At 38.9% G+C, this 8,721-nt stretch overlaps 1 non-coding gene across 1 annotated transcript; it reads right to left on the reverse strand.

The window, feature by feature from the left end:
• Window positions 1-264: 264 nt before the first annotated feature.
• On the reverse strand, window positions 265-370 carry LOC145537254 (U6 spliceosomal RNA). The gene has a single exon (XR_014076284.1). It is a non-coding gene; the product is annotated as a U6 spliceosomal RNA (small nuclear RNA).
• Window positions 371-8,721: the final 8,351 nt, after the last annotated feature.

Below are 8,721 nucleotides of genomic sequence, written 5' to 3' on the forward strand. Positions count from 1 at the left end.
TGATTTATGTTAATTTCTGCTGTACAGCAAAGTGATCCGATTATACATATGTGTGTGTGTGTATATATATATATTCTTTTTCATAACTTTTCCATTATGTTTTATCATAGAATATTGAATATAGTTCCATGGGCCTCATTGCTTATCCATTGTATATAATAGTTTGCATCTGCTAATCCCAAATTCCCAATACATCCCTCCCCTATCCTTGCTCTCCTCCTTGGCAACCAGGAGTCGGTTCTCTATGTCCATGAGTCTGTTTCTAAAAATACAGAATGCTTCATGAATTAGCTTGTCATCCTTGTGCAGGGACCATGCTAATTTTCTTTGTATTGTTCCAGTTTTTAGTACATGTGTTGCCAAGGCAAGCAATTGCTGAAAAATGATTCTCAATCTTGAACATTATTTCGCAAATACTGTGTGGTCCAGTGACCACCCGCATAAGAATTTTCCATGCCTATAAAATCCAAATACTGGGGTTTTATCTCAAACCAAAGTGACCAAAATCTTTGGGGGTAGAGTTCAGAAAAAGAAATTTTTAAAAGTTGTACTAGGTAAATCATACATACACTAAAATCTGAGTGGTCAAAGTTGTGCTTTGTTGTGAAAATAAATGAGCTTGAATTGTATTTTTATATTACATGAGATCTACCCTACATTTTTACAATGCTGGATGAGATCTTTAACAATTACATTATAGATTTGCTTTGTAGCAAGTTGTAAATTGTGAGCCTGCTCAAACTGTTGGACTTGTCTGCAAGCTAATAATGCAGTGGTTTATTTAATGATTTGCTCATCTGTTTGAATGCTGATGTCTTTTTATCTGTTAAAATATTGTGCCAGCTGGTTCTGACTAGGAATTATTACATGAAATGATTTGTTTGTGTCTCAATGTCATCATATTAATGATATTTAGTTGTGTTTATTAGCACTTCATATTTTGTATGTGAACATGTTCTGCAGAATTACTAGTATTTCAAAGGCTTCAAGTATAACTTGAGTACTTATTAATTTAAAATTTGACACTTCTAATAAAGTTAATATGTTTGCTTTTATTTTGACTCCTAGTATTGAGGCAAATAGTGACTTTTTTCTTGAACTATTCATTCTGTTGCCCTGAAGCACATAGTATACCAGGTATTTCTCCAGAAAAGATGGGTTTATTTAAGGTCAGCAGAGAATTGTAACTCAAAGTCTGCAACCATGGTGAGCCATGTGCAAGTTCCTGCATAACAAGGGAAGGAGAAGCCTTTTTGAAGGGGGAAGAGGAAGATGGGAGGGTTAGAGTAAACACAGAATCCATGGCTTTTCATGGGATGAGTCCTTGCCTGCAAAGAAGGATCTTTCTGTTGGGCTCTGCTGTCATCACAGGATCAGAGAGCTCCCCTTTCCCATCTACCAAGTCTATTTAATTGAGATTTCTATTTATTAATATTTTATAATTCATTATATGAACTTTTACTGAGCGAATATTAGAGGTACAAAGAAAAGAATAGATGTAGATTACTCTCTCAAGGAAATTATTGATCATCTCCCCAACCAGCTTTTAAGCTCAAGGAAAATAGAAACTATGTAATGTTCATCAGCACTTGGCATATTGCCTGAAACATTGAGGGTGATCAAGATATAACTGTTGAATAAAAGGATGAACAGTAGTGAAAATAATGTAGGTATAAATGATAGTGACCACTGCTTGAATAATGTGGTCTGTGCTTTAGGAGAGACACATATACTACCCAAAGAAGATTCAAGAAGGATAAAAATTATTTCAGAGTAGAAGGGCCAGGAAAGATTTGGTACAGAGAAAGATCTTCACAACCCAGATAATCACGACGGTGCCAGACATCATGGAATGTGAAGTCAAGTGGGCCTTAGAAAGCGTCACTCTGAACAAAGCTAGTGGAGGTGATGGAATTCCAGTTGAGCTATTTTAAATCCTGAAAGATGATGCTGTGAAAGTGCTGCACTCAATATGTCAGCAAATTTGGAAAACTCAGCAGTGGCCACAGGACTGGAAAAGGTCAGTTTTCATTCCAATCCCAAAGAAAGGCAATGCCAAAGAATGCTCAAACTAATGCACAATTGCACTCATCTCACACACTAGTAAAGTAATGCTTAAAATCCTCCAAGCCAGGCTTCAGCAATATGTGAACCGTGGACTTCCAGATGTTCAAGCTGGTTTTAGAAAAGGCAGAGGAACCAGAGATCAAATTGCCAACATCCGCTGGATCATCGCAAAAGGAAGAGAGTTCCAGAAAAACATCTATTTCTGCTTTATTGACTATGCCAAAGCCTTTGACTGTGTGGATCACAATAAACTGTGGAGAATTCTGAAAGAGATGGGAATACCAGACCACCTGACCTGCCTCTTGAGAAAACTGTATGCAGGTCAGGAAGCAACAGTTAGAACTGGACATGGAACAACAGACTGGTTCCAAATAGGAAACGAAGTATGTCAAGGCTGTATATTGTCACCCTGTTTATTTAACTTATATGCAGAGTACATCATGAGAAACTCTGGGCTGGAAGAAGCACAAGCTGAAATCAAGATTGCCGGGAGAAATATCAATAACCTCAGATATGCAGATGACACCACCCTTATGGCAGAAAGTGAAGAACTAAAAAGCCTCTTGATGAAACTGAGAGAAGAGAGTGGAAAAAGTTGGCTTAAAGCTCAACATTCAGAAAACTAAGATCATGGCATCTGGTCCCATCACTTCATGGGAAATGGATGGGGAAACAGTGGAAACAGTGTCAGACTTTTTTTTTTTGAGGGGCTCCAAAATCACTGCAGATGGTGATTGCAGCCATGAAATTAAAAGATGCTTACTCCTTGGAAGGAAAGTTATGACCAGCCTAGACAGCATATTAAAAAGCAGAGACATTTCTTTGCCAACAAAAGTCCGTCTAGTCAAGGCTATGGTTTTTCCAGTGGTCATGTATGGATGTGAGAGTTGGACTATAAAGAAAGCTGAGCACCGAGGAATTGATGCTTTTGAACTGTGGTGTTGGAGAAGACTCCTGAGAGTCCCTTGGACTGCAAAGAGATCCAACCAGTCCATCCTAAAGGAGATCCGTCTTGGGTGTTCATTGGAAGGACTGCTGTTGAAGCTGAAACTCCAATACTTTGGCCACCTGATGTGAAGAGCTGACTCATTGGAAAAGACCCTGATGCTGGGAAGGATTAGGGGCAGGAGGAGAAGGGTACGGCAGAGGATAAGATGGCTGAATGGCATCACCGACTCAATGGACATGAGTTTGCGTAAATGCCGGGAGTTGGTGATGGACAGGGAGGCCTGGCGTGCTGTGGTTCATGGAGTCACAAGGAGTTGGACACGACTGAACTGAACTGAACTGATGACCATCCTGTTAGGTCTCCTATTTGGCCCTTGTCTATTTCATCTCTGAGAGGAGCCAACAGTTTCAAACTAAATTGCTGTTTTTACAAGGGTGAATGCTGGTTTCAGGCAAAAAATACCTTGACTTAGATCAGGTAGTGACAGACTTCTGTTCTGCTAGCCAGGCCTACATCCAAGCACAACAGGAAGAAGTTACAGAAGAAAGAGACCTCCACCCCAATTCCCAAGACGTATCTTGAGTATGAAGTCTCTTAGGGGGAAGTTGTTAGGGGAAGCAAACTGATTGAAACTGCCCACCCTGGCCAGGCACCATAGTAACCATTTGCATGAGTTGTTTTAGGACAGGAGGTCCTGGTAAGGAACATGGAACTACTAAGCCTCCACCAACCAGAAGAGTTTGGGAAAGGTCAAAAGGAGATACCACATGTCTGATCACCTCCCAGAATCCTTCCCTCTGGCATCCATCTTGGCTGAACAAGGCGTGCACCACCAGGAAGGACTCTGAGTCAGAATGATTCACTAAAGACAACCTGGAAACTAATCCCATCACCATAAAACCCAAGACTGCAAGCCACGTGGCAGAGCTGTTCTCCTGGGTTTCCTTACCCTGCTGCTCTCCACCCGTGTGCCCTTTCCCAATAAAATCTCTTGCTTTGTCAGCACTTGTGTCTCCTCAGACAATTCATTTCTGAGTGTTAGACAAGAGCCCAGTTTCTGGCCCTGGAAGGGGCTCCCCTTCCTGCAACATATATATAGATGTTGACTAAACAAATGCACAACCTAAAAGCTGAGAATTATGTTTTATTTTTTGGCTCAAAACGGAGGACTTAAGCCTGGGACAGAGCCTTTCAGATAGCTCTGTGACAGTGCTTTGAAGAGGTTAGGGAGGAGCCAGGACATATAGAAGTTTTTGCAACAAAGACCAGGTAGTTGGAACATCAAAAGATTAATGTTAAAGAAGAATGAACCTCTTAAGTGAATGAATTTAGTGCTTTTCTAGCTATGGGAAGATTCAAAAGCCTGAGGCTCATTGAAATCATTTCTTTGATATGCATCTCTGCTATCTGGGGCCAGTTCCTGTGTTTCTTCATCCTGAGGGTCCTCTGGAACATTGTTGGGCTGCAGTGACTGACTGCCTGATAGTGGCACATCCTGTTTCTATTGGGAGTTTGAGTTCTCTCAAGGCTCACTGTGGGAGGCAGCTATAATGTGATGGCTTGGTGGCTGTAACATCCTTTGTTTACTGGCAGGGCAGGCAACATGTTTTTCATTAATGTAGATTTTTTTCTCCTCTCCCTTTACTGTTGTTGTTAGTGTAAGGAAGAAAAAATAATTTTCTCTCTCCTTTTCTAGGTTCTTGGCTGAGATTCCACTGTAATAAAACAATAACAGGAAACAGAAGCAAAACAAACAGAAGTTTAATAACAAGTATAATTCCAGTACACATGAGAGAGACCCAGGAAAACTGAGTAATGCCCCACATGACCCAAGCTGCCAGCTTAAACATGAACTTCAGCTAGAAACAAAAGTTGTTGGCGTGGGAGCCAGCTATGATAGGCTATCAAATAATGCACAGTAAACAAGGGTAAGTTTGTTATGCACATTGAAGCCTCTGTCTTCCCTTTGATAAGTTTCTAGAGATGTAGTCAACCCCTCTTTCTAGTACAGAGAAGGAGACATGCTTACAAATAGATATTTCCCCTATTCATGCAAAATGTCCGTTACGAAAGGGTACTTGAATTCAGTTTTCAAAACTTTTCTTGTGGCTGCTGTTTCTTAAAAATAACCAGTTGAAGATAACGCTAATGCCAAAGAGGTATATTTTGGGGTGACATATTCTGCTCCCTTTCAGTAGTAAGGCTAGATTTAGAGAGGGGAAATTGTATCATGTTTTTCCATGCCAAAAGTTTTACATGATGCTTTTTGTAATAAGTCTACATTTATCCATTGCTGCCTAGGACTGACTGGGTAAGTCTGCCTAATTCTAGAGTGGAGTATTAGGAAGCCCATTGTTGTTAAATATCTAAGCCTGATTCTTCCATGTTAGTGTAACTGGTAAGAGTTAATTTTGACTCCATACTGGATCTGCTTCTGTGACTTTAATGGTTATCTTGCTGCTTTTGTTATTATGGGTATAAATAATGGCCTGCCTAAAGGAGCCCTGCCTGACCCTTGGGCTAAGGTGCCCTTGGCTCACAGGGAGATAGCCTAACCCTGCCCACTTGTGAAGGACAGTGACATTCTTGAGTTCTTTGTGAGAGAAATGGGCACTGCTTGTCGGCTGCTTGCTGGCTTGGCTCAGAAATTCACATTTGGTTGGGGCTGGAATCACAGATAGCTAGCTGTGGCATCCTTGTTTATTCGTATGGCAGGAGATATTCTGTTTCACATCACCTGTGAAATGGCTGTAAGAAATCAAAACTAGCACATCCCCCTGCCTGAGGCTTGCCATTCTAGGGGATATTTGCAACAATTCAATGGTTTTTTCACTTTGTTTCCTCACATCCTCCCATCTCTGATCCATGAAAGAAACTGGCATCTAGGCCATGACAAGATGGTTATTTTGAGATGTTAGTCTGCTGTCTTCTGGGTCAGCTGGCTTTCAGAATGAAGTTGTATTCCTCACCTCAACACTTCATCTCACAGATTTATTGGCCTGTCTTGCAGCAAGCACAGCAAGCTTGGACTTGATAACATTAGTATTACTTCTTTGTTATTCATCTATTTACTCCTTGGTCTCTTTCAATTGTTGGTTGAGGTATTGCATGTGGAAAGTAGGAATGCTATACACTGGCTCCCTAAAGCACAAATTATTACTATGTCTACTCTATGCCTGAAACTATGCAGTGATTAATGTGTACTTTTGCTCAGCCTTAATAACAATTCTATATAGGCTACTAATAATCATTTTTGCTTTGCATGTGAAAAAATTGGTTTCATAGGAATTAGATCACTCATCCAAGGTCATACATCCATTTAAGTGATGAGCCTGGGGCTCAAACCAAAATATGTCTGGCTCTAATATATTATACAGCAAGAGTAGGGGTGAATGGCACTGCTGATCATAGGCAAAGATTCAGAAAAATGTGAAAAAATTGATTTTAGGTTAAATAATTCAATTTTGTTATGCATCAGTTCAGTTGCTCAGTCATGTCTGACTCTTTGTGACCCCATGGACTACAGCACACCAAGCTTCCCTGTCCATCACCAACTCCCAGAGCTTACTCAAACTCATCTCCATAGAGTTGGTGATGCCATCCCCTTCTCCTCCTGCCTTCAATCTTTCCCAGCATCAGGGTCTTTTCAAATGAGTCCAAGGAGCAAGGGTCTTTTAATTTCATGGCTGCAGTCACCATCTGCAGTGACTTAGGAGCCCAAGAAAATAAAGAGAAATATCAATAACCTCAGGTATGCAGATGACACCACCCTTATGGCAGAAAGCGAAGAGGAACTAAAGAACCTCCTGATGAAAGTGAAAGAGGAGAGTGAAAAAGCTGGCTTAAAACTCAACATTCAAAAAAATGAAGAGCATGGCATCTGGTCCCATCACCTCATGGCAAATAGATGGGGAAACAATGAGAGACTTGTTTGTGCATAGGATCTGAATAGGTAGGCTCTGGGCACATGGTTGATTTCTCTGTGTAATATATATATAATTGAACATAAAAGGCTGAAAGGTTTTTTTTTTTTTAAGAAATAAAACAAGAATGACTAGTAACATACATAGAAAGTTTTGAGTTAGAGTTAATGTTATTTGGTGGGGGATATAGGGTGAATGGATTACTGATATCATGACAGAGAGGGTAATCATTGTGTAAATTATTTCAGAATAGGGACTCTTCCATTTAGCTTTCAAATTGGAAGATGTTATCTTCCATGATAGAGGAAATGAAGGTCTATGAAACTTCTCCCACTGTAACACCAGAAGGTGATTTATAGTAAGGCATATCTAGACAGCTAGAGGTAGCTCCATGAAATATTTGTAGAATTGAAGGAAAACTAATTTGTACATTGGGATGGTAGTCAGGAATTTCTCAAAACTTTGAAATAAATTTTCCTTGAGTTAAACTAGGTAAGTTTCATGTAATAGCAAGATGAAAAATGTCCTTTTGGATTTAATCAATGATAGTGACATATTGAAAGATACTGATTTAAAAATGTAAAGTACAGAGGAATAAAGTCAGGACTAGCATGGAAAGAAGTTTATGCCCATTTTCAGTAAAGATTTTGCCCATAGTTAGGAGTGGAGAGCTTGGTATTGAAGAGCATAAATTATACCTTGCCTTGATCCTGGTCACACTTAATGTCTTGATCAGGAGTGGATTCAGTTCTTTTCAGCTAATCTTTGCTGTTGTCTTTATAATCTCTGAAAGGGAAAACGAACAACAACAACAATAAACTTCAAATACTTGTCTAAGAGAAAATTTGAACTGGGCAGGTATAGCAAGCAATTAGAAATACTGTTTTGGTAGATGCATAGATAGGTCAAGAAAGCTGAACTACTCCAGACTGGTAACATAATAAGAATTCTTCCTAGCAGCTTAGTGCAAAATGTCTTGTAATGTCTTTGGCTTTACAAAATATATAATCATCATCATAACTATAACTTATGTAATAAAACTAAAGCATTTTTCAAGTATTATCACATTCATATGTCATTTTATAAAGATGGCTTATTCTTAAAGGTTTTTATCTAGTATATAACATGAACAATGATAACAATTTATACAGAACAGTTTCAATCTGAATATTGCAATTTTTTACTTTAATAAATCTTCAGGTTATAGAAATTCCAAAAGTAGGTCAAGAAGAGACATAGGTGCCTTTTTTAGAGGAATGTAAACACATTTAATTGATTTTTTTCCCTGCTATTTCAGTCACTGAATACAATAAATACAATATGCATCCAATTACAGCACAATGGGATTAAATCTGGAAAGCTGCTATGGTGCAGGATTTAACTTATCAACCCTATTAGCTTTCAGTTTTCAAAAACATAATCCATATTACCTGGAATGAATGTTAGCAGTAGTAATTGGCAAAACATGAGGAAATTGCATTTTTATGAGTGTATATGATATTTATAAAATTCTATATTTTATATCAAATACTGAAAAAATCCTAATGATTTCACTTGTAAGAAAAGAGGAAAAAAATGTCACTGAGAGTTTGAAACTCCACCACATTTCAAGAGTTTCTGTTGACTTTAGCAATATGAAGACCATCAGTTAACTTATCCAGAGCCATTGTAGTAGAGTGGGCAGAAAGTGCACTGAATGGGTTGAGGAATAAATGGAAAGTGAAGAAGAAGAGGAGGCAGCAATTGTAAACAGATTTTGAAAAGATGTCAGTGAATGAGGAG

This window comes from Giraffa tippelskirchi, chromosome X, assembly GCF_054371585.1.
Source record: "Giraffa tippelskirchi isolate mGirTip1 chromosome X, T2T-mGirTip1v1.2.pri, whole genome shotgun sequence".
In the NCBI taxonomy this organism is placed as follows: Eukaryota; Metazoa; Chordata; class Mammalia; order Artiodactyla; family Giraffidae; genus Giraffa; species Giraffa tippelskirchi.